Here is a 26834-nt window from a genome sequence, read left to right as displayed (position 1 = left end):
CATGGAGCCCAGCAAGAAATATCGGAAGTTCTTATCGCCGTGTGCCTGATATTCCCTGACTGGCCCACAGACTAAACATTGTTATAAAAGGTGTTGGCAATCCATATTTTTGAATAGTCGAGTTTTTCAAAATCCTGGACGAAATATAAGTATTCTTCTCTTCATCTACAAATCATTTTGTCACTTTTAAAGAAAAACTCTCTTCGATTGAAAACAACCTTAATCTCCGAAACTTATCATGGACTCGGTGAATTGTAATAGCTGAAACCGTACAAGCAGTAGTTACTTAGCTTGAAGCAATAGCTTGAGCGATTTACGAAACAAAACAGATAAATAACACCGATGCGAAGACGAAGGCACAAGCTAGCGGCCTTCTTAAAAGGATTCTAAAATTGAAAATTATCGCCTACCTCGTCTATCTGAAAAAAATCATGTACAAGATCAGGGTAACAACAGAAAAACATGAAAAAAAGGAGATCAACATCATTAGATCAATACATTTTTTTTATAATAAATTTCTATTACTATTATTGCTACTATATTGACACAATCGAGACTGTTGAAGCTATGAAGAATCTTTTCAAAAGAATATCGAAGGATGAACTGAACAATTCCACTGACAGTGCAAAAGGGTTTGCCAGAGTGAGAGAAGTCGATCCAGAGGCAGATTTTGTCCGACATAATCGTCGGCGACTTGGACCATCTCAATTTCAAAGCCGAGCTCAGAGTCAAGCCAAGATCTTAATATATCAGTGATATAGACAACGTTTTAGAATCCTTCTTGAATGATTGACTATAATGATGGAAAATAATCTCAGGGATGGCTTTGTCAACTTTCAGTCATTTTCATCCTAACCTCAGTCTCTTCAAAAAAAGAAAGACCTCCAAGGAAGATCTCCAGATTCTACTGCTTTTTAAGAAGAACTTGAGGTTCTGTCTCAGTTTTGTCACGACACTACTTGCTTCAGAGAGGTTCTAGGTGAAGGAGATTGCCGGCAACACCAGCTTAATCAAGCTAATCGCCCTTACAAACTGGCTACGACTGCACCTGTTGCAGTTGCTGCGGCCGAAAGAACATTTAGCAAGCCCAAGTTTGTTAAGAATTTGCTGAGAACTGCCGTGGTTGATTCTTGACTAGATTCCCTCATGTTGTTGGCAAATGAGAAAGACTATTGCCATCGCTATTGCCATTGACTTGAATAAGGTTGTCCAGCGGTGGTTTACTTTGAAGAACAGACAAAAACAAACATAGCTGTCCTTAGTTACCCATGATGTATTCCGCTTTAGCTTCTTGTTCGTCTCCGTAGATAAGTATAAATGATGGAAGATTAATTATAATGAATTTTCAAGAGTTGTACAATGTGATCTAAGAGTCTTTTAAATGATAGAATCTCACCCCCCCCCCTGGGCTTGTTCCTTCAAACCATCCCTAACTGTCCTTTACAGTTTCTGACATTTTATTAATGTAATTCATGGTTCTTAGAAGTTAACAATATGTTTAATTCAAAATATAAGTGATAGACGAGTCATCTGTATACATTTTAAGAATCGTTTAAGACCCTTCGGAGGTACTAAACTGAAAGTCTATGCAACGTAAAATCTTTCTCTGAGTTGAAAAAACATGCAAGTACATTTAGATTTTTTTTATCATGATTACAAGGAATATTTTTTTGTGCTTCCAAGATCAGCTAAAAGTAATTTTGACATTAAAAACTGTAATATCTAACCCATCATAGCAGCGCGCTAGCGCTGCCTAAGTAAAGAACGATGTGGGCACAATGTGTTTTTTCTCCACCCGGGCACTTCGTATCGAAGGAGTTGTCATAGAAACTTCGAAAAGGGCTCATTCGATTGGAAATTGGAGTGGATAGTGCCCTTTTTAATAGTCGAAAGTGATTGGAGGGCAACTAGCCCCCCTCCACACCCATCATTCCCCCAAACACATCCAATCAAAATTTTGAGATAGTCATTTTGTTGAGCGTAGTTGATTTCCGCATAGAAAATATGTTTTTTAGGAGGACACTGCCCCACAACCCTCAGGGCAAGGGTTTTAAGTTATGCCCTAGGGGCATAAAGGTTTTTATAGAAGGCGTTGTCGTAGAAACTTCAAAACAGGCTCATTCAATTGGAAATTCAAAGGGCTAGTGCCGTTTTTAATAGTCGAAAGTGATTGGAGGGCAACTAGCCCCCCCCACGCCCATCATTCCCCCAAACCCAACCAATCAAAATTATGAGATAGCCATTTCGTTGAGCGTAGTTGATATTCAGATAGAAAATATATTTTTGAGGAGGACACTCCCCCACAACCCTCAGGGCAAGGGTTTTAAGGTATGCCCTGGGGGCATATAAGGTTTTTATAGAGGGCGTTGTCGTAGAAACTTCAAAACAGGCTCATTCGATTGGAAATTCAAAGGGCTAGTGCCCTTTCAAATAGTAGAAAGTGATTGGAGGGCACCTAGCCGCTCCTCCCCGCCCATCATTCCCCCAAACACATCCACTCAAAATTTTGAGATAGCCATTTTGTTCAGCGCAGTTGATTTACTGATAGAAAATATGTTTTTAAAAAGGACACTCCCCAACAACCCTCAGAGCAAGGGTTTTAAGTTATGCCCTTGGGCATATGAGGTTTTTATAGATTACGTTGTAGCAAAAACTTCAAAACAGGCACATTCTATTGGAAATTAAAAGGGCTAGTACCCTTTTTAATAGTCGAAAGTGATTGGAGGGAAACTAGCCCCCCCCCCCCGCGCCCATCATTCCCACAAACATATCCAATCAAAATTTTGAGATAGCCATTTTGTTCAGCGTAGTTGATTACCAGTTGGAAAATGTGTTTTTGAGGAAGACACTCCCCCACATCCCTCAGGACAAGGGTTTTAAGTTTTGCCCTGATGTATATAAGGTTTTTAAAGAAGGCGTTGTCGTAGAAACTTCAATAAAAGCTCATTCGACTGGAAATTCAAATGGCTAGTGCCCTTTTTAAATAGTCGCAAGTGATTGGAGGGCAACTAGCCCCTCCCCCCCCCCCCACACACACCCATCATTCCCCAAACACATCCAATAAAAATTTTGAGATAGCCATTTCGTTCAGGGTAGTTAATTTCCAGATAGAAAACATATTTTTCAGGAGGACACTCCAACACAACCCTCAGGGCAAGGATTATAAGTTATGCCCTGGAGGCATAAAGGTTTTTATTGAAATCTTTGTCGTAGAAATTTGAAAAAGGGCTCATTCGACTTGAAATTCAAAGGACTAGTAGGCTACTCTTTTAAATAGTCGAAAGTGATTTGAGGGCATCTAACCCCTCTCTCACGCCCACCTTTTCCCCAAACACATCCAATCAACATTTTTAGATAGCCATTTTATTCAACGTAGTTGAAAGTTTTGGAAATTAGGTCTTAAAGCGTGACAACCCCTCCCCCCACAACCCTCAGGGCAAGGGTTGTAAGTTATGTCCTGGAGGCATATAAAGTTTTTATTGAAAGCATTGTCGTAGAAACTTCAAAAGGGCTCATTGAATTGGAAATTGAAAGGGCTAGTGCCTTTTTTAATAGTTGAAAGTGATTGGATAGTGACTAACGCCTCTCTCACGCCAACCATTTTCCCAAACACATCGAATTAAAATTTTGAGATATTCATTTTATTTAACTCAGCTGAAAGTTCGGAAAATTTTTTCTTGTAGGAAAATAACCCCCACAGAGCCCTCAGTGCAAGGGTTTCAAGTTATGCCCTGGGGGCATATACTGTTTTTATTGAAAATGTTGTGGTATAAACTTTAAAGGGCTCATTCAATTGGAAATTGAAAAGGCTACTGGCTTTTCTCATAGTTGAAAGTGATTAGATAGCGACTAACGCCCCTCTAATGCCCACCATTTTCCAAAACACATCCAATAAAAATTGTGAGATATCCATATTAATCAACGTAGTTGAAAATTCTGGAAATTAGGTCTTTTAGGATGATAATCCCCTCAGAGCCCTCAGTGCAAGGGTTGTAAGTTATGCCCTGGGGGCATATATTGTTTATATAAAAGTTGTTGTATATAATTTATAGAATAGATTTTAGTCTTCCTCAAATCCAATTTTTATTTACAAGATATTCTACCTATTCATGAGGTAGAAACTTTGCGAGTCGCTGGATGGACGCTGGTCTCATTCATTTTTCATCAAGAGAAGTAGAAATCTGGTAAAAACGAAATGGCTGTAGTATTTCAGAATCCTTGCAGAATAGTTGAAATATCTAAGAGCTATGTTTTTCTAACAGAATTAATAATCAAATTAGCATTATTTTTATTCCTCGAAAATTATTGTATACAAAACTTCGAATACCGTATAACACAATTCATCATTTATCTTTGAATATTAGTGCGTCGAAAAAAAAAAACTCCTTCAGGCAACCTTCAGAAATATATTAGAACTGCGGGATGTGGCTATAGTTATCGTGAATGAAAATTAACTTGTACACTCTGTTTGGACTGAGGCCATTTCTTTTCTAAGTCACTATCATAGTCACTATCAGGCCTACCACCAAAAATAGTCTTTCTGCGGCCACACTAGTTTCAGGAACAGACAATAATTTGCTGGATAATGCGGCAACGTAGGAAATTTCATCGCGATTGTGTCTTTGGAACAGAAGAACGTTGCCGTCACCGTCGTCTTCGGTTTCTTCTTATGTCTTTAAAAGGAATAAGTATAGTGCAACTTGATTCCTGATTGGTTTCAGCGTTTCCCGATTCGCTTCTCTTTTCTAGACAGCATCCTTGTTCTCTTTTTCAGCCTTTTTTTTGGCAATGTTTCTTCAAACTAAATAAAATTTCAAAGAAAATCATTTTTTCAAACGACCTTTTTTCCACACCACCCAGGAGGTAGAGGTCAAGGCGCGTTTTTTGTATAGAGATATCGCCATTAGCCACTAATCCTCTGATTACTTTTCATTAAAAAAATTATTGAAAATTTCAAAAATTGTTTTTAATGAAAATTAAATAAAACAAATTCTTACTAAGCCAAATTTAATGAATGTATATTTTTAAAAAAAATATGTGGCATGGTCCACTGAGCCTCCTTTAGAGCCCGTCGTTTACATTTATGAAATTCACATATATTGTGTATAATATTTTTAAAACAACTCTTTTCCATACCATCCAAGAGGTAGAGATCTAGGTACTTTGTTTTTTTTTAGAGGTTTCGGCAGTTTCTTTTACTCGTTGATTAGTCAAATATTACTTGTAAATAGTGCAAGCAAGTGAGAAACTAGTAGCCAAATTACTAGTTGTCTACTATAGCCACTAATCCTTTCTTTGATTTTTGTTAATTATATTTACTCAAATTTAATATATATATACATTTTGAAAAAGTATTGATTATCTTCCGCTAACTTTCCCAGAGCCCACGTTTTCCCATATGAAGTAACTTCAAGGGGCAAGTTTATTTCTGAAATAATTTAAATAAAACACGTTACAATCAGTGTAATTTTAATAAGACATTTCAGTGTTCGAACTTTTTTAGATATTTTTAATGGCGGATCCGTAATATAGACCAAAATATTTTTAGCCTTTTAGCAGTAAGATTTTTGAATGTGTATTAAAAGTCCTGGTCACTAAAAAAGCATTGGGTATTATCCATGGGCGCCCATAGGGGGGCAGAGGGGGCTCCAGCACTCCCCCCCCCCTGGCTGAATGATACTGCCTTATATTTTATCTTTTTGTTTTGAGATTTCTATTATACAGCATTGGAAGTTATGCTTAGACCAGGTAAGTCCCCCCCTCCTGAAATTCAGCTTATGGGCGTTCATGGTATCATCCACTAAGCATACATCAAAACACCATTTAGTAGTAATAAAAATTATTATTGTTAGCAGCAATTCTTATTAATATTTGCACCTTAAACGTTGTAGTTGATTTACCTTGAAAGGTATACAGATAATGTTGTCATATCTATAATACTGACTACTTGACTTTCATTGATGATTGATGGGAATGCATGGTTGTGTTCTTACAAAATACAAAATAATTCTTAAAAATCAAAAAAGGCCTTTAAAACATATAAAATACTTCTAACATATAAGATACTTTTTAAAAAACACAAATGTTTTTACAAAAGTGTTCATACAAAATAAATCTTATAAAAATACATTTTTTCACATTCAGAATATATTGTACAAAATACAAAATAAAACATTCACATACAATTCAAGACAAAATACATAATTTGATTGGTTTGTGGAAAGTGCACGCACTCGAAATGCCTGTTTCCTTTATTTTAAAGTCTGGCAGTTGGCTTAATCTGTTAGGTTTGCGCTCTTTCCTTCGTGTTCTCTTCTACATAGATTTCAAATGAACGTAATTAACATAAGGTTAGTCTACAAATACAAAATACATAATGGCTTTCACAAAACAAACAAAATTTCATATAAATACAAACAGTACTTACAAAAGTAGATCTAGCTCTTACAGAATATATAAAAGATCTAACAACATCCAAAATAGTTCTTACAGATCAAAAATAATAGTTATAAAATACAAAATAGTTCTTATAATTACAAAATACCTCATACAAAATCCAAATAATGCTCTTAATGAAAATAGAATAGTTCTTAAAAAATACAAAATAGTTAAAAAATGCAAAATGATAGTTAGAAATACAAATAGTACTTACAAAAGTAGATCTAGCTCTTACAAAATATATGAGAGATCTAACAACATCCAAAATAGTTCTTACAAAACAAAAATAGTTAATATAAAATACAAAATAGTTCTTACAATTAAAAAATATCTCATACAAAAGCCAAATAATGTTCTTAATTAACATAAATAGATTTTAGAAAATACAAGAGAGCTACAAAAATACAAAATGATCCGTAGAAAATATAAAATATGTCTTATAAAATGCAAAATAGTTCTTACAAAACTGAATAATTCTTCCAAAATACAAAAATGTTGCAGCAAAATTCAATATAACTCAAGATAATATAAAAAGTTCTCACATAGTCCAAAATAGTTTATAAAAAAAAACAACCAAATTAAATAGAACAATGTGACAGAATTATCTGTATATCTTTCAAGGCAAAATGTTTTTACAAAAGGGTTCATGCAAAATACAAAATAAGTCTTATAAAAATACAACCACTAAGGCTATACCTTTTTTTTAAGAAAATGAAAGTGGATTCTAGAACAGGCTTCTTTTGGCTACCATACACAGATTTTCATATCATATGCAGCGTGCTAGTGCTGCCTAAGTAAAGAACGATGTGGACACAATGTGTTTTTTTTTCTCCAGACCCGGGCACTTCGTATCAAAGGTGTTGTCGTAAAAACTTCGAAAAGGGTACATTCGATAGAAAATCGGATTGGCTAGTGCCGTTTTTAATAGTCGAAAGTGATTGGAGGGCAATTATCCCTCTCCCCGCCTCTCATTCTCCCAAACACATCCCATCAAAATTTTGAGATAGCCCTTTTGTTCAGCGTCGTTGATTTCTAGATAGAAAATACGTTTTTGAGGAGGAAACTCCCCCAAAACCCTACGGGCAAGGGTTTTAAGTTATGCCCTGGGGGCATATAAGGTTTTTATAGAAGGCGTTGTCGTAGAAAATTCAAAACAGGCTCCTTCAATTGGAAATTCAAAGGGCTAGTACCCTTTTTGATAGTCGAAAGTGATTGGTGGTTAACCAGCCCCCCCCCCACGCCAATCATTCCCCCAAATACATCCAATCAAAATTTTGAGATAGCCGTTTTGTTCAGCGTAGTTGATTTCCAGATAGAAAATATGTTTTTAAGGAGGAAACTCCCCCACTACCCTCAGGGCAAGGGTTTTAAGTTATGCCCTGGGTGCATATAAGGTTTTTATAAAAGGCGTTGTCGTAGAAAGTTCAAAACAGGCTCGTTCGATTGGAAATCCAAAGGGCTAGTGCCCTTTTTAATAGTCAAAAGTGATAGGAGGGTAACTAGCCCCCCCCCACCCACGCCCATCATTCCCCCAAAAACATTCAATCAAAATTTTGAGATAGTCATTTTGTTCAGCGTAGTTGATTTCCAGATAGAAAATATGTTTTTGAGGAGGACACTCCCTCACAACCCTCAGAGCAAGGGTTTTAAGTTATGCCCTGGGGGCATATAAGGTTCTTATAGAAGATGTTGTCGTAGAAACTTCAAAACACGCTCATTCGATTGGAAATTAAAGGGGTTAGTACCCTTTTTAATAGTCGAAAGTGATTGGAGGGCAACTAGCCCCCACGCCCTTCATTCCCCCAAACATATCCAATAAATTTTTTTTAGATAGGCATTTTGTTTAGCGTAGTTGGTTTCCAGATAGTAAATATGTTTTTGAGGAGGACACTCCCACACATCCCTCAGGGCAAGGGTTTTAAGTTATGCCCTGGGGGCATATAAGGTTTTTAAAGAAGGCGTTGTCGTAGAAACTTCAATAAAAGAACAATATCATAGGCAGCGTGCTAGCGCTGCCTAAGTAAAGAGCGATGTGGGCACATTGTTTTTTTTTTCGCCACACCCAGGCACTTCGTATCGAAAGAGTCGTCGTAGAAACTTCGAAAAGGGGTTATTCGATTGGAAATTGGTGTCGCTAGTGCCATTTTTAATAGTCGAAAGTGATTGGAGGGCAACTAGCCCCCCCCCCCCCACCCTCATCATTCCCCAAACCAAACCCAAAAAAAAATTTGAGATAGCCATTTTGTTCAGCGTCGTTGATTTCTAGATAGAAAATATGTTTTTGAGGAGGAAACTCCCCAACAACCCTCAGGGCAAGGGTTCTAAGTTGTGCCCTGGGGGCATATAAAGTTTTTATAGAAGGTGTTGTCATAGAAACTTCAAAACAGGTTCATTCGATTGGAAATTCAAAGGGCTAGTACCTTTTTTAATAGTCGAAAGTGATTTTAGTGCAACTAGACCCTCCCCCCCCGTCCTTCATTCCCCCAAACACATCTAATCAAAATTTTGAGATACCTATTTTGTTCAACGTAGTTGATTTCTAGACAGAAAATATGTTTTTGAGGAGGACAGTCCACCACATCCCTCAGGGCAAGGGTTTTAAGTTATGCCCTGGGGGTATCTAAGGTTTTGAAAGAAGGCGTTGTCGTAGAAACTTCAGTAATAGCTCATTCAACTGGAAATTAAAATGGCTAGTGCTCTTTTTAATAGTCGAAGGAGTTTGGAGGGCAACTAGCCCCCCCCCCCCCCCACGCCAATCATTCCCCCAAACACATCCAATCAAAATTTTGAGGAAGCCACATTATCCAACGTAGTTTTAAGTTCTGTAAATTAGTTGTTTGAGGATGGCAAACCCCTCATAGCCCTCAGGACAAGGGCTGTAAGTTTTTCCCTGGGGGCATATAAAGTTTTATAGAACGCATTGTCGTAGAAACTTCAACAAGGGCTCATTCAATTAGAAATTGAAATGGCTAGTGCCAAAAGTAATTGGTAGGCAACTAACATACCCTTCCACGCCCACCATTTCCCCAAACACATCCAATCAAAATTTTGAAATAGCCATTTTGTTCCACTTAGTTAAAGTTCAGGAAATTACACCTTTGAGCAAGACTCTCCCCCACAGTCTTCAGGGCAAGGGTTATAAGTTATGACATTGGGGGCATATAAGTTTTTATTGAAAGCTTTGTCGTAGAAACTTAAAAAGGGTCCCATTCGATCGGAAATTCAAAGGTCTAGTGCCTTTTTTAATAGTCAGAAGTGATTTGAAAGCACCCAGCCCACCACTCACCTAAACTTATTCCCCAATCACATCCGATCAAATTTTTAGATAACCATTTCATTCACATAGTTGAAATTTATGTAAATTCTAACCTTAGGTTTGACAACCCATCCCCCCGCAACCCCCAGGGCAAGGGTTGTAAGTTAAGCCCTGGGAGTATGCAAGGTTCTTATAGATAGTGATGTTTTAAAAACATCTAAAAGGGCTCATTAAATTGAAAATTGAAAGGGATAGTGCCCTTTTAATAGTCGAAAGTGATTGGAGGGCAACTAACCCCCCTCTCACGCCCACCATATCCCCAAACACATCCAATCAAAATTTTGAGATATCTATTTTGTTCAATGTTGTCGAAAGTTCTGGAAATTAGGTCTTTTAATATGATAACTCAATCAGAGCCCTCAGTGCAAGGGTTGTAAGCTATGCCCTGGGGGCATATAAGGTTTATATAGAAAGTTGTTGTAGAAATTTCAAAAGGGGCTCATTTGATTGGAAATTGAAATTGCCCTTTTTAGTAGTCAAAAGTGAGTGGAGAGTAATTAACCCCCTCTTACGCCCACCATTTTCCCAAATATGTTCAATCAAAGTTTAGAGATAGCCATTTTGTTCAACGTAGTTGGAAGCTCTGGATATTATGTATTTAAGGATGACAAACTCCTCAGAGTCCCCAGGGCAAAGGTTGTAAGTTATGCCCTCGGGGCATATTAGGTTAATAGATAGAGTTGTCGTAAAAACTTCAAAATGGGCTCATTCAATTGGAAATTTAGAGGGCTAGTGCCTTTTTTAATAGTTGAAATCTATTGGACGGTAACTAGCCCCCCTCTCACGCCCACTATTCCCCCAAACAGATCCAATCAAAATTGTCAGATAGCCACTTTGTTCAACGTAGAAGAAAGTTCTGAAAATTAGGTCTGTGAGGATGACAACCCCCTCAAAGCCCTCAGGACAGTGGTTGTAAGTTATGCATTGAGGCCATATAAAGTTTTTATAGAACACGTTGTCGTAAAAACTTCAAAAAGGGCTCATTCGATTACAAATTGAAATGGCTTTTGCCCTTTTTAATAGTCAAAAGTAATTGGAAGGCAACTAACACCCCTTCCATGCCCACCATTTCCCCACACACATTCAATCAAAATTTGGAGATAACCATTTTTTTCATGCAGTTAAAGTTCAGAAAATTATACCTTCGAGTAGGTCACTCCCCCTAAATTCTTCAGGGCAAGGGTTATAAGTTATGCCCTGGGGGCATATAAGCTTTTATTGTGCTTTCCTAAGGCCAGAACATAGTTTTCACTTTACTGAAAAAAAAAATACAAATGAATGTGCACTGTCAGTTTAATATACATATACTGATATTTAGTATTCAAAATGTTAATATTATTTGATTTATTAAAGTTATACAAATAGCAGGCTAAACTATAAAGTATTAAAAAAAGAAAAGATTTAAACTATTATTTTGTTTTTCCCTAAAAAGACTATGTCAATATAAAACAAACAGAATTTAATTAAAAAAAAAACTTTTTCCACAAAATAAGTTTAAAGAAAAGTAGAGCTCCATTAAACCAAAAATGAGCCAAAATTAAATCAAATAATCTACCAAGCGTGAAACTACCACAAATCAGCATCAATAAATAATTGAAACCCAAAACAAACAGAAATTACAATTTAATAACCGAGTCAAAGTCAAAACGAGCAGAAATTAATATGAGTAGGGCTCAAAACCCCTATGCGTTCCCAAGGCCAGAACATAATTTGCACTTTGCTGAAAAAACATAAATGGAATGTGTGTTGTCAGTTTAATATACATATACTGATATTTGTTAATAAAAATGTTAATATTATTTTATTTATTAAAGTTATAAAAGTAAAAACATATATATTTTTTCAGTAAAGTGCAAATCGATGTTAATAAACTGGACTGGAACTTTCAGTCTGATTGAAAAAAAAAAATAAAAACCCTTTCAAATTATCTCAGCTACGTTTTCTAGAATAATATAAAGTTATTTATTAATAACTAGTACAATACAGACTAAAGACAGATATTAAGATAAAGAGAGATAAATAGGGAGGAATATTCTATTATTTGACTCCAATTAAGGAAATAAGATTTTTAATTGGGCCTCCGTAATTCGAAACACAGACGTAAGCTCAGTTTATCTCTAGGTCCATTTTCCCTTCATGGTGAAGCGATGCATAAGGACAAAACAGAAAACAGGGACTGCTCATAAAAAATATTGTGACTCAAAAATTATTGTTCTTTTACTGTCTTAAAGTCCTTACAAAGAAGAGCCATTTGTGGGGGATTTGACCTTCCTTACTTTTACAGGCTAAAAATTTCAAACAGGATCCCATTAGGTTTTTCAAAATGGAGGGTTATTTGCTTTTTTTACGGTTTACCCTTAAAATAATATGGTTCACTTTCAATATGACGTTCCAAAGCTAAACCAATTTGCCATGGTTTTTACCACAGAATTTTAGGAAAGAAATTTCTCTTTTTCTCGTTAGTAAGCCTAAAACCTTTTCAAGTTCGCAATTTAGCATATAAAAATGCTGGATAGATATTGGGATACAAATCCCAATTTTGGACAAAGGTCCAAAATTGAATATCTTGAACCAATGGGGTGTGTGTAACCTTTGGGGTATAAAGACTGGTGCATCTCCCATGCATTATATATGTTCCCCTTCTTCAAATAAACATATAGCTGGAAGAAAATCAGGGGTAGGGTAATTCAATTATAAATTAAAACTTATGAGGCTCTTTTCATGGATCGATGGAAACCAAAACCCCAATACCATGGGGGATGGAGTTTCGAGTAGCTAAATTAACCAGTCCCCCTGGAGAAAGACTGGTTAAGCTATGATTGCCATCAATCCACGAAAAGAACCTTATAAATTTCAATTTATGATTGAATGGCCATATCCCTAATTTTCTTGCATCTAACCGTTTTATATGGAGCGGGAGAAAAATATAATGCATGGGAAGTGCACTACTCTTTATTCCCCAAAGGCTACACTCACCCCGTTTGTTCCAAAGATACAACTTTGAAACCTTCGGCCATTTAAATTAGATAAGATGTATTTTAAATCTGGTCTGATGCTATCAGAGGCTGTAAGGGTACCAGGAAATGCATAGAGGTAGGGATATCAGGTTGCCGTTTAATCAGTGTTGGTCCTAAAATGTAATAGAACTCCGAATTTGATTCTGATCCAGCTTACAACAGCCTCACATTCTGTAAAATAACCCCTAAGAAAAAATAGTTTGATAATAGACTAATTGCTTACGTCAGAGACGTAATGCTTTTTACTAAGGCAAGGCAAACAAGTTGAGTATGATTGTGAAATCCTAACACTAGCATAATGATCAAACTGCAAGGATCTTAAGTGTAGAATTATTCTAAATAGAAAATGTTCAACTAATTTTTTTCTATGCATGTAAAATCTAATTTTTGTGTGTGTTAATGCACACAAATTATTGCTAAAATATATTCTGATCTTTCTTCAAAATTAAACTATACATTTCAGAAGAAAAGTCCTTTGAACGAAAAATATGTCAAGACCCTAACTAATAGTACTTTTTTTTGTCAAAGGAAAAGAAAATTTCAATTAACGAAGATCAAAGACTAGAGTAAAATATTTGAACCTGATTGATGTTCACGGGAAATTCCTAATATTCATGGATATGCATCCTTCAACATAATATCATACGTATAAGAAGAGGTCTTGTTTGAGTGAAAAAAAAAACTCAAGGCTCTAACTCATAATTAGATTTAATGGAAACCAAGGTTTAACAGAAGTAGAGCAAAAAAGGAGAATAAATTTAAAACTTTAAAAACAAAAATTAGCTTGAACTTAGTTAGTCAAACCTAAAAATGAGCAGAAAATGAAATGAAATAAAAATTCAAACAAAAACAACCATAAGCTACGACGAAAAAAAATCAAGCAAAATTTATTACCAAAAATACGAATTATTTATAAACATAATTTGCGAGAAATCATCTAGAGGCTCTAACACATCTTCTTCTGCCTCCCATATCCGCTTAGAAGAAATTTAGATAGGATTTATGCAGAAAGGCCAAGGTAGGTTTTTGAATAACCCTTCATCAATATTAAATGTAGAAGTGAAGGTTTAATTGTCGGTAATATTTTTTATCTTCTAGTGCGTCTATTTCTCTCTTTCTTTGCATCCTTATTGAATTACTTAACACAATGCTGAAGCATATACAGCTGCAAAGTGATACAGCTCTTTCTTGCACAGACAATTCTCACCCTATCAAGGTTGGTTTTTCAAGAGCAATCGTTAATTCCTAGGAGATAGAACTCATCAACATTTTTTTATAACTTTATTTACAAAGATGATCTGGGGTGTAAGCGTGACTCTTTCGGACGGGAGATCGGCATGTTCTTTGTTTCGGGTGCCTGGAATCTGGCTATCCATGTATCGGCCATCTTTCAGTTTTCAAGACTTTAGAGATAGGGAGGCTTGGGTTAGATTTCCATGTTTTCGCGCAGCCACATGTGAAGTAGTATTGTAGGCAAAGTGATCGGCGAAGAGTTACTTTAGCAGGTCTCGATGTCAAATTCTGTCGAAAGCTTTAATAATTTGTGACAATAGCCTCATGTTGTATCCTTTTGCTAGAAGTTCAATCTATCCATGTTTCTAAGCCACTAGGCAATCAAACGTTGAACGTTTCCCTGAACGTTTTTACGGAGTAATATGAGCGGATTCACATGTGTAGTGAAAGGTTCCCGAGCGATAACCCGTGAGATAGAAGCAAAACTGCTATTTACTATGTGAATAATGAACAAATTGTCTAAGTTACAGCCTTGCCCCAAGGCCTCGGGTGGGGGGTTGACATCCCAAGACGCATAATTACCGAGACTTTCAACAATACTAAAAAAAATAGGAGTTTCAAAACTTTGATTGGATGTTTGTTTTGGGAAATGATGTGCGTGGGGGGGGGGGCTGTTTGCTCTCAAATATTTTGACTCTTAAAAAAGATACTACAAGTTCAAATTTTGAATCAAATGATCCATATCTGAGGTTTATACGACCACTCATTCTATAAAAACCTTATAGGGGGAGAGAGGATTGAAACTGGACATTTTGTGGATTTTGACCTCCCTACAAGGCGTATTTCTAAAGATACAAACTTCCTCCTCACACGAATAGATAACTCAATTATTCACTTTTCTTTGTTATTGTTTTCAATGACATCCATCGAGTTGTTTCTTGGTGAAACCTAAAACGTGTGACCTCTTCAAGTTTCCAAAGTTACCTGAACCAGGGGGTGACTTTGGACACAGATGGGACATTTCTGGACGCTCATTAATTAATCCTGTAAAAATTGATTCAGATAATATTAGCATTTAATTTAGATAATATACAAGTTAAATGTGACATTAAATTTATTTTTTGGGAGATTGGGCCAAATCACGGCCAAATATAAGAGCTTTGGCTGTTCTCCCAGTTCCTCCTACTTAAACCGGCGTGAGAAGCTTCATTATAATGTCTTGAAAGTCAATTTCTGCACAGGTAGTTTATTTTTGCTACTCTGCCACTTATTTTTCAAATTTCACCAACATAGTAAATAGCAGTTTTGCTTCTATCTCACGGATTATCGCTCGGGAACCTTTCACTACACATGTGAATCCGCTCATATTGCTCCGTAAAAACGTTCAGGGAAACGTTCAACGTTTGATTGCCTAGTGGCTTAGAAACATGGATAGATTGAACTTCTAGCAAAAGGATACAACATGAGGCTATTGTCACAAATTATTAAAGCTTTCAACAGAATTTGACGTATAGTATTTGAAATTAGGTACACATGTCTGACTACTACTTTTCCAAAATACGAAGGGCATTAAGGTGAGTCTTTCAGAGAATGTTAAGGGGAGTGTTGAACTAAATAAAAACATGTTATGTTCATATGGGTTGTCAAAAGGGCGTAACTCGGGATAAGGAGATAAGGGAGTGATCAGGATAAGGGAGATGATCAATTGACCAAAAAGGCAATATTTGCAGGCTACTACTGTTAAAACTACCACTGCTTCTACTGCTATTATAGCTACTACTACTACTACTACTGCCACTACAATCATTGAAACTAATACTTCTGTACTGAGTACTACTAAGACTGGTGATATTGAAATAAATATGTGAGGAAACTTTGAGGAGAAGGTTGAGCTAAATCAAAACATACTACGTGAATACGGATTGCTAATACGCGCGTATCAGAAATATCTTTGGAACCGGTTATTGCATCAAGAGAAAACTATAGGGGCATCATGAGTGAGATGTTTAGTTGATCAAAAGGTAAAATGTACCTGCTACTACTGCTACTAATACTGCTTCTATTTCTGCTACTACTACTAATAGTAATACACTATTACTGCTACTACTGCTCCTACTATTACCGTTATTACTATGATTCTAGTACAATTAAGAATACTAGCATGAAGGTAAAACTTAGCAGGATATTGAGGGAATTTAAACTAAATCAAAACGTACTATTGGCATGCAGATTGTCAAAAGAGCATGTTTCAAGAATAGATTTGGGTTATTAAGTTGGATCTTTCAGAGAACACTTAAAGGGGAAGACAAATTGACCAAAAAGTAATATATATATATATATATATATATATATATATATATATATATATATATATATATATATATATATATATATATATATATATATATATATATATATATATATATATATATATATATATATATATATATATATATATATATATATATATATATATATATATATATATATATATATATATATATATATATATATATATATATATATATATATATATATATATATATATATATATATATATATATATATATATATATATATATCACCATTAACACTACTACCGCTGTTATTTTTACTAATATAATTACTACTACGAAACTAATCCAAGTCCTACTTCAATTGCAAGACCTTTTAAGGCTTAGAGTATTATTTTAAGAATTACTCTAGAATTACTCTAGAAAGGGATATTCCTCATGTTTCAAATAATTATGTTTTAAGTGATAAGCATATTGAACTTTTATATAGGCTCTGATCGAAACGAATAAAAGCGGTTTGCTTCGACTTTGCACGTAAGGAAATATACTCTAAAAAGGGATATTTCTCAGGGTTCAAGTAATTCTGTTTTAAGTGGTACATATATTGAACTTTTATATAGGCGGTGATCGACCTAATGACTACAGATGTAGGAAACATTAATGCTGAGAAATTCACTGTTAGTATACTCACGACATAAAAAAACACACGACTTTGCACGTAAGGAAATATACTCTAAAAAGGGATATTTCTCAGGGTTCAAATAATTCTGTTTTATGTGGTACATATATTGAACTTTTATATAGGCTGTGATCGACCTAATGGCTACAGATATAGGAAACATTAATGCTGAGAAATTCACTGTAAGTATACTCACTAAAAAATATATTGCTGCATGAAAACTGCAGCTTTTGATCGATAAATCTGGATCCAGTGAGGGGGGATGGGTTGTTAGAGGTAAATTGAAGGGGCACAAGACCTTTGACTTGATTGTATATTTTTTTCATTTTTTTCTTGGTATTAGTTTCTGGAAATCCCCGGCCTGTACCACTATGTGGCTGTCCCATACCACCTTCTGGAACCTATTTATCATTCCTAAAGCATTTTAATTCATTTTCCTACAAAAATAACCGTACAAACCGTATACCCTAAAGTCGACCATTTAAACTTAGAGGAAAATTCCAAATAGTGGTTCTTCTGATGACTCGTGGCAGTCTACGGCTGGAACGTGGCACCCTCTGGCACACATCATCTTCACCCATGGTTGTCCAGGCCATTAGGAGAAACTCTCGCTAATAGTTCATTTAGATTTTGTTGAATGCCATTCAAGTAGTGGGTAGCAGGAATGATAGCATATTTTGAACCCAACTTAGATTTGAACCCAACTCCCGCTTGATTTTTTGTGAAAAATATGAACTTTATGAACTTTTGACCACAAATATATGAACTTCATGAACTTTTGATTGCGCTTTTTATGAACCTATTATGAACCTAAATTTACGTAATGTAATCAGCATTTCAATAAAAGTGAAGAAATTAGTTCTGGTGTACCCAAACGTAGATGCGTCATAGGGTCCTCAACTTCCCTCTAAGTATAAAAAAAGCTATGTGTAATTATCTGCTGCATAATGCCTCCTCTCAAAAGGTATGAAATGCCCCCTCATATAAATAGTAATTTCATGTAAATCGAAATTGAACAGTGTTCCTGAAAATTAATAATTATGTTATAATAATTATTTTTGTAATATCAACATTTTGAGTTCATAAATTGGGAATGCATACTGTGGAACCTTAATTTGTTGCTAATGTATGCATATAAATTAACAAACATGAAATAATTAAATGTATACTGAACAATACTGGAATACGAACTCCTAAGCAATGGAGATACATTTGAAACAATGTATGTATATGTAACCTAACAAATAATGTAACAAATTTCCTACAACTATTTCCTAGAGGAATAGCATGTCTAGAAAACACACCAAAATGGTCGGAAGTGCCACTAACAACAACACGGGAAGGAATCGGTTTAACATTAGATAATATAATGTCAATACATGTCGCGGATGTATCCGTGACCCTCGTAGGTATGTTGATTAATGAAAGTAATGCAAATGAGACGAAAATATTCAATATTCGGCGTATTGATCTTCATTGCCAGTAGCTGAGAAAAATATGCTATTTTATTTAGCATCTCTTGAGCGGTTGCTGGATTAGCAGCAGGAACAACGATGTCATCCGCGTAGTCCAGGTCAGACAAGTCAATGCCCAGTCCAAAGGGAAATATAAGTTGAGTTCAAAACCCCTATGCCTTCCCAATGCCAGAACATAATTTGCACTTTACTGAAAAAAATATAAGTGTTTTACTTTTATAACTTTAATAAATCAAATAATATTAACATTTGGATGACTAAATATCAGGATATGCATGTTAAACTGACAATGCACATTCATTTGTATTTTTTCAGTAAAGTGCAAATTTTGTTCTGGCCTTGGCAAAGCATAAGGGTTTTGAGCTCAACTTATGTTAATTTCTGCTCGTTTTGAGTTTGAGTCAGTTATTTATTGTAAATTCTGTTCGTTTTGGGTTTCATTTATTTATCGATGCTGATTTGTGCTAGTTTCACACATGGTAGATTATTTGATTTTATTTTTGCTCATTTTTTGTTTAATGGAGTTCTTTACTTTCCTTTGAAAAACTTATTTTGTGCAAAATGTTTTTTAAATTAATTTCTGTTCGTTTTATAGTCTTTTCACAGTTTTTTCAGGGAAAAAGAAAATAATACTTTAAATTTTTTCGTTTTTTAAAGAATTTATAGTTTGGCCTGCTATTTGTATGCTGGAGAATAGTTTTCAGCAATTTTTAACGACATACATCCTTTTAAAATGTGGACACAAATAGTAGTGTTTAATTTAGTTCCATATCTTCTCTAGTGACCTGAAATGGATAACTTGATACCATTCGCAAAAAAAATTTGGTTACTTTCTTTGATAGCTTGGATACACTTACGCTATTTTGATTTGGTTAAATTTTAAGAGCAGAAGTAGCCCCAAAAGTTTGAACATAATACCCTTAGTCGTTCTTGGGATACTACTGAGATGCCTTATTGGGAATTAGCATTAACACAGTGCATTTTGATTTAATCGTATGGCAAGATTTAGTTTTTAAACATAAAGGCAAATGAGAGGATGGACGTGGGAGAAGGATTACTTTCCCTTCAATCACTTTCGACTATTAAAAAGGGCATCAGCCCTTTCTGTTTTCAATCGAATGATCCCTTTTCGAAGTTCCTACGACAACTCCTTCAATACAAAGTACCCTGGTCTAAACAACAACAATAACAAAAAAATCATACATTACACCCACATCGATCTTTACTATAAGAATGTTAAGCCTTTCAATGCCCTTCGACTATTAAAAAGGGCACTAGGCCTTTCGATTTCCAATCGAATGAACCCTTTTTGAGTTTCTACGACAAAATTTTCTATAAGCACCTTATATGCCGCCAGGGCATAAATTACAACCCTTACCCTAAGGGCTCTGAGGGTGGTTGTCATCCTCTAGGACCTAATTTCCAGAACTGTCAACTACGTTAAACAAAATGGCTATTTAAAAATTTGATTGGATGTGTCTGGGAAAATATTGGGCGTGAGAGGTGGGTTAGTTCCCTTCCAATCACTTTAGACTATTAAAAAGGTCACTAGCCCTTTCAATTTCCAATCGAATGAGCCCTTTTTGAAGTTTCTACAACAATTCTTTCTATAAACACCTTATATACCCCCAGGACATAACTTACTACCCTTACCTTGAGGGCTGGGGGTTGTCATCCTCAAAGACTAATTTAAAGAACTTTCAAAAATGTTGAACAAAATGGCTATCTCAAAATTTTGATTGGATGTTTTTAGGTTTCTGGGGGGCTTGAAAGGTATGTTATCTACACTCCAATTATTGTCAACTATCAAAAATAGCACTAGCCCTTGCAACTTCCAATTAAATGAGCACTTATTGAAGTTTCTACGACACTACTATCTATAAAATCCTTATATGCCCACAGGGCATAAAACACACCCGGTCCCCTGAGGGGTGGGGGGGGTGTGTCCTCCTCCAAGACATAATGGCCCGGATTTTCCTCTCTGCTGAACAACCTGGCTCTTTCCAAATGTTGAGTGGATGTGTTTGTGGTACTGGTGGGTGTGTCCGGAAGGTGAGTTGCCCTCCAATCACTTTCTACTATTAAAAAGGCACTACCCCTGTGAATTTCAAATCGAATGAGCCCTGTTTGAAGTTTCTACAACAGCGCTTTCTATAAAAACCTTATATGTCCTCGGGGCATAACTTATAACCCTTGCCATAAGGCTGTGGGGGAGTGCCCTGCTCAAAGGTATGTCCTGAACTTTAAACTGCGCGGAATAAAGATATCAGATGACTTTCAGAAACTTTTAAAAGACTTTCAAGAAACGTTGAACACGGGGGGGTTAGTTGCCCTAAAATCAATATCGTCTGTTAACAAAGGAACTAGCCAAGTTAAGCTACCCTATACGGTTCCAAGTGAAATTTTAATACAACAAAGAATTCTAAAAAAAAATAAGAACCTCCCACGGCGCATACATTCCCCACCACGCCTTGAGGGCTGGGGGGGGGAGGAACCTCCTCAAACAAATACTTTAGCTCTGGAAAAATAAAAGCCCGTTAACCACCGGTCGATCTCAAACGGTTGAGTGGATGGGGGGGGGGAAAGTGTGGTCATGGAAGCGGTGGTCGTTGACTTCCAATCACTTTAGAGCCGAAGAAATGTTTGATGCTTTCGATTCTAGGGAAAACACAGATTATTCTGATTCTATTCCAATGAATAGTCCCCAAACACGTTGTATGTCCAGGCATTTTCAAAAGATTATGTTAAACTCTGTGGGAGACACCCATATTGAAGTACCGAATCAACACAACAATTTGGACAGTTACTTTGAATTTTATGTTTAAGGGAATGGGAAAACTCTCTTCTAGTCCTCCCAAAAGAGTATATGCTAGGGTAGTTAAGTATTGTAGAAGAATATCGAGGTGTCTGGAAATTCTGTTAAACTAAATAAAAAAAAAAAAAAAAAAAAAAACAAAAAAAAACTTTAGGAAGCCGATGAAGAAAAAAACTTCCTTTCTTTTGCTATTATTCTTGTCCCTTTTTTTGTTTATTTATTATAAAATTAAAAAACAAAAAAATTGTTTTTAAGTAGGATTTTAAAAAAACAAACTTAAAAAAATGCATAAAAAAACATGTTATTTTACTTGTTTCAAAGTTGTTTATATTAGGATAAATCTTTCGGGGGGGAGATTCAAAACCCCTACCCATCCATCACAAAGTTTATAACTTGGTTTGCTTACCCCTAGTAGTCTTCCAACCAGGCACATACACAGGCATTAATTACAAGGAATTAATAACGTATCAGTAATAACGTGTTAAAATTTCCAATCGAATGAGACCTTTTCGAAGTTTCCACAAATCCTTCGATACGAAGTGCCCAGGTCTGGAAACGAAAAAAATAAATGATACATTGTTCCAACATCGTTCTTTACTTAGGCAGCGCTAATGCGCTGTCTATGATATAAAAAGAAAAAAACATTCCCAAGAAGAAGTTTTTCAAAGAAAAGAAAAGGCCATATTAAACTTAAGATTAGCCTATAATAATAAACTTATAATAAACCTATAATAAACCTATAATAACTCAAACTAAAAACAGCTAGTAATTAATGTTAAAGAACAAATGAAACCAAAAACGAACAGAAATCAAATAAAAGATCATAACAACAGTTAGTAATATAAATGAATAAATAAATCTTAAAATGAGTAAAACTTAAATTGAATATGCAAATTAAGCTTAAACCAAACAACAATCACGTCAAACAAAAGTTTCGCTACTGCCCCCTTCCCTAACTGTAAAATTTTAAAGCCTTCTGTGGTATTGCCACTTTGTTGAAATCTAATTATATCACAAATACTTTTTTGTACTTCTTTCAACATTGAAGATAAAAATACAAATTACTGCGGGATAAAATCCTGAACTGATGAGCTTTCAGAAATTAATATCATTATTCATCAAATCATCAGCTTAATTTTATTAGCTCTTTCCCAGACTATTCAAGACACATATAGCTTTCAGTAAAGTGCCAGTGATGCAGTAGGCCTTAGCCTTATACATTGAGGGAAGGGGGCGGTAGCCAAACTCTTGTTTGTAGTGAATTTGTTCGTTTTAAGTTTGACTAGCATATTATTCAATTTAATTTTTACTCGTTTTAAATTTATTTCTTCATTCATATTAATACCTGCTGTATGTTTGCTTGCTGTTATTGGTTATTTAATTTATATATCTGATGATCTTAAACTAAACATGGCTTTTACTTTTCTTTAAAAATCTTATTATTCCGATTTTTTTTAATTAATTTCTATTCCTTCTTTATTGTCAAATCTTCAAGTTTTTCAACATTTACTATTTCAAAATCATTTTTTTTTCAACATCAAAGTTTCATCAAAGTATCAAAACTTATATAAAGTAATAATATCAAAGTAACTAAGTAAACAAAATAGAAAAGTAAGCAAAGTATCAAATTAACAATAAGCAACTTGGCTAACTTACAGCCCTTTCCCCAGTGACGGGTGGGGGGGGGGGCTCAACTCCGGAACCATAGTTATTTGACCTTTGGACTATGTTGATCAAAATGGCTCCCTCAAAATTTTGATAGGATGAATTTTGTCAAAAGGATGGGAGGAAAGCTAGTTGCCCTTTATTAATTTGGACTCTTAAAAAAAACTAGAACTTTAGATTTCCAGTGGAAAGATCCCCCTCGAAAGTTAGTGCAACTACCCCTTCCACATAAATCTTATATTTTACCAATGGAAAACGTCACTACTTTATAGCCCTTAATCCGGGCATGTGGAGGATTTGTCAAACCCTGAGTTATAGTTACTTGAATTATGGTTTGTTTTCAACAAAAGGGCTATTTCAAAATGTTGATAGGGGACATTTGGGGCAAAAGAGCGTTAGGGGGAGGTTAGATTATTACCTTTTTGTCGCTTCGACAATTAAAAAGGGCAACAGAACGCTCGATTTTAAAACGCAACGGTTGTGAGTTGTGATCCGAGGGCATTTAAGGTTTTATGGAAGGGGAGGGGGTCATATAAACTTTATACGAAGCTTATTTGATTAGAGATTGAAAGTTTTAGTTCCCTTTTTAAGAGTCAAAAGGGATCAGAGCGCAATTATCCCCCTATACCCTCTTTTACCCAGATGTACCCGGTCAAAATTTTGAGTTAGCCAGTTTTTTCAAAATCAAATCACAAATTCCAGGCCCTAGTCCTCACAAGGGCTCTATTGCTTGTAAAGAAAGTGGAAGACACATATGCTATTTAAACATTAACTCATTAACAGACAAAGTAGACAGAGATACAGAGAGAGAGAGGGAGGGAAAGAGAGAGAGAGAGAGAAAGAGAAAGAGGAAGCAAGAGGAAAAGGAAATATTTCAGACATCTAAATATATATAGGCTTAAATATATATATATATATATATATATATATATATATATATATATATATATATATATATATATATATATATATATATATATATATATATATATATATATATATATATATATATATATATATATATATATATATATATATATATATATATATATATATATATATATATATATATGTGTGTGTGTATATATGTATATATGTATATATATATATATATATATATATATATATATATATATATATATATGTATATATATATATATATATATGATGCATGCCTCTAACTACTTGATTTTAATTCAAATTTAGTTGCGTGCATGCATCAGGCCATGGCTAATTGTAGAAAAAGCCAAGACAGATAGTCCGAGTAAGTGAGTGAGGGGCAAATAAGGGATAAACCCCTTTTTAGGATTGTATAAGAATGATGCCATTTCATTTGTTGATAGATAAGTCTATCTACCATCCGTCCATACGTCATTCCTAGGGCAGAACTAAGGTAGGTAGTCACAGAATTAAGGGATGAAAGATTGGATTGAACTTTCATTGAGATTTGGATTGATTCCTTCAATGTGATTTCAATCCAATTGAAGGGATTGGATTGATTTTCGAAGTATAATAATCGCTGCTGCCGTAATTACATCCCAAATGAGCTGAATTAGTTTAATTTAATCAGAACTTGGGTGTAACCTGTCGTAGCTGGTTAGACAGGAAAATGCTTAAAATTTCAGTTGGAGTAAATAGAAAACGTCAATATACAATAATGTCACTAGTAAGTAAATTTATTTTCTAATTTTGCTCTATTCTGCATTCCTCTCCAAGAAAGCCATGAAAGGCTAAAGGATGGGATTCTGAGTGGCCAAAGACTTGGAAAAAGAGAAATCCTTTCGGAATTTCTGATCTGCAAATAATTTCTTTCGTTCTAGTAATTTTCATTTGTTCTTTAGTCAAAGGAAGAAAGAAAGCCAGTAATGCATAAAAGAAAAGTACAACAAAGATCCGTAAAAAAAACTTAATTGTTTTGACCAACGTTTCTCTTTGTTATATTTGTGCGTCATACTACATTATTCCCACTTGATGTTTAGTCATGGAGATTTTCATGCAAATAATTTTTTTTAAGAAGTCTTGAGTTAGAGGTTCAGGATTCTTTTATCAAAAAAGGGCAAATTTTAGCATTACTTTTCGATGCGAAAAATTAAAGTAAATATTGAGCATTTCATATAAATGACTTAAGAATAAAGTGAAAATGCCACACGATGCCTTTTTTCAAAATATAATAATTGCTTTTGTTGCATAATCAATTTTAAGCCCTTTTTAAACCCTTGAAAATTTTTTTTATATAGTTTTTGGGCAAAAAAGGGTCAAAACATTGGTTTCAGACTTATTATTTGATTCTAAATCCATTTTGTTAAGCCTATATAATCTGACAGAGATTGATTTGTCCCAATTAAGTAGGATAACAAGAATCAAAACGATTCTGACATGTTTCTTCTGTCGACATGTAAATTCAATTGACGGTGGCAAAATCGAGAATGAAAAAAACACGGGAAATATATAATATGAGCTATATATTTGGGTAAGGTTGGAAAGGTAAGGTTAACCTAAAATTGAATTTGTGACAAAAGCAATTATTATATTAAGAAAGACCATGAAAAAAGGCAACGATTTGTTTGTTCATTTTATTCGTAGGTCATTTAAGTGAATTGCTCAATATTCACCAAATTATTATTTATTGCCTATGACACAAGTGCATTTCTAAAAAAAAACTTGCAATCGAAAACCTTTGTATTATCATACACTGTTCTACGGCATTAGTGCTACATGTATCTTTCATTTTGTGAAAGGCGCCATTAAAGGGCACCAACATACAAATATTTTTGTAATTACCAGTTTTTTTGCTCTTTACGCAATTTCATGTCTTTTCCTACTAAGGCTATTGAAAGATATTTGATTATTACCGCAAGTCCGATGTCTAACAATGATTTCTACTAACCTTCAAACTTTTTGTTTTCCTTTTTAAGGTTTTGGAATTGTTGTAATCCCTTGTCAAAATATATGCAAATATTTTTGCAATTACTAGTTTTTTGCTCTTTAAGCGCTTTAATAAAAACTTCTCCGTACATGAAAATCTTCAATTTTTCCATCTAAGGGTGACAACTGTGAGAACGTCATTGTCATACTGATGTATATAAAAATGAGGTCACTCACATAATTTTAATTTTTCTAAAATTAAGGCCCTTAACGAATTTTCTCAAACTTCTGACCCATCTAGATTGCTTTTTTTAGGCCAGAATATTCCACGATGCAAATTTTCCCAAAAAAATTTGGAGGCGTTTTCGAGAAAAAATACATAAATAAGTACATACACGATTATTGCTAGTTTATAAAGATAGTATATATATACGCATGTCTTAATCGTGTAGGCTACTATCCCTTTATATCTCAAACAAAATAAACCGAATGAAGTATTATGATTAAGAATACTGAATTTAGCTTGAAAAAAAAATTGTGTTTTCATCCCTGTGAAGTTTCTATATCCTCAGCACATTCATACATAGGGATGTATTTTTATGTATTGTTGAAAATAATTACATTTAATATTAAATTATTTTTTAAAGCCTGCTTTGTAATGAAAAAGTAAGATCATGACAGGCAAATATATTGCAGCTCAACAGTCGTTCCCCAAGTGCATTTAAACAACGTCTATCGGGTTTTTTTTTTTATTGTTTCCAGGACATGTGTCATGGACACTCACTACAATACCTATTGTCCCGACTGTTCGGTTTCTGTCAATTCAGGGCAAATTGGATTCACTAGCATCGGATTTAGTTTCCAGCCCAAGATTGACATCACTGACCAAATAAACGAGTTCAAACTTTCACTGCAAGAATATTACTCTTATACAAGAGTTTAAACTTTCACTACATGGGATAGTGATTACAGAGAATTACAAGAAAATGTGAAAGTGATTGCAAATAGTTTTCATATTTTAATTATTTTTATTTAAA

Source organism: Artemia sp. Qi Xiang Cuo, chromosome 7, assembly GCF_049724085.1.
Source record: "Artemia sp. Qi Xiang Cuo chromosome 7, ASM4972408v1, whole genome shotgun sequence".
Lineage (NCBI taxonomy): Eukaryota > Metazoa > Arthropoda > Branchiopoda > Anostraca > Artemiidae > Artemia > Artemia sp. Qi Xiang Cuo.
This window is presented reverse-complemented; position numbering follows the sequence as displayed.